This window comes from Aptenodytes forsteri, unplaced genomic scaffold (genome assembly GCF_000699145.1).
Source record: "Aptenodytes forsteri isolate BGI_AS27 unplaced genomic scaffold, ASM69914v1 Scaffold516, whole genome shotgun sequence".
Classification (NCBI taxonomy): Eukaryota; Metazoa; Chordata; class Aves; order Sphenisciformes; family Spheniscidae; genus Aptenodytes; species Aptenodytes forsteri.
The window spans coordinates 30,498-31,672 of NW_008795445.1; the positions used below are offsets into that span (position 1 = coordinate 30,498).

Here is a 1,175-nt window from a genome sequence, read left to right on the forward strand (position 1 = left end):
GAGCCCCCCCCCCCCCCTTCGGCCGTTCCCCGTGGGGTTGCTGCGCTGGTCTTGCATCGTGCATCATCCGAAAGCCGCATTCGGGCAGGAGGCGCCGATGGGGTTAATATCCCCACCCCGGGGTGGAGCTGCTGCCGTCTGAGCGGGAAAGATCTTGAAGCTGGAGGGAAATGGGAAATGGGATCGGGGCTGGGCAGGAGCCGGCTGCAGCCCCTGCCGCCCTCCCGGCAAAGACGGCTGAGGCATCTCCGCTGCCCGAAGCCCGGGCAGGCCTGCCTGCGGCGGGCAGGAGGTGGGGTGCATGCCGGGGGGGGGCATTGCACGCTGTCCCGTGCCCGTGCGCTGCCCCTGCCACCGACCGACCCTCCTCCAGAGCCGCCCCGTGAGCCTGGGGAGACCGAGGCACGGGGAGGGAACCCGATTCCCTCCGCTCCCGGGGTTTCTGTGTGCCGGGACCCCGCAGGTCCCTTCTTGTCCCCCGCTGGGTGTCTGGGAAGGGGCCGCTGCTGCTCCCGGACCCATTTGTCCGGCCCGTGTCGGGGGATCTGTTCCCCCAGCCCTCGGGCTGGACATCCCGCTCCCCGGTGTGCCGGGGCTGCCGGGGTGTTGGTAGCTCACCCCTGCCTGGAAACGGCGTTTCACCGCTCAAACCCAAAGCGATTTCTTTGGGCTCAACCCTCCCGGGAACGGGATGGCGACAGGACCGGCATCTCCTGCCCGCTCCTTGTCCGAGCTGCCGGTGCCGGAGCCAGCATCTCCTCCGTGGCGTCGTGGTCTCGGCCGCGCCACTTTCATATTTCAGATTTTCCAGCATTTCCGCCCCCACAGTCTGAAAATCAGCCCGTGATCTCGCCTTTCCCCTTACGTCACCGGCCTCCCGGCCAGATGCTGCCGTGGGGGGGGTGTGTGTGTGTGTGTGTGTGCGTGGATCTGGCTTTCAGGGTGTTTTGGGGGACACACAAGGGGTTCAGTGTGGCCGCTGCCTCGCCAGGGCCCGGCACGCAGGTCAGAAAAAGGAGACGTGAACACAACTTTTATTTCCCGGGAGCCGCTCGGCAGCTGGACATCGGGCGCGAGAGCAAAGCCCGGGCTTCCTTTGTTCGTCCTTTACCTTCCAAGCGAGCTGCAAAGGTGAACGTCTCTCCCGAACCGTGGAGTCAGATTTTTAACCTCTC

At 66.0% G+C, this 1,175-nt stretch overlaps 1 protein-coding gene across 1 annotated transcript in view; it reads left to right on the forward strand.

The window, feature by feature from the left end:
* The window catches only part of LOC103900442 (dynamin-2), a 30,073-nt gene that overhangs the window by 24,730 nt on the left and 4,168 nt on the right, over nt 1–1,175 (forward strand). The window lies entirely within an intron of this gene.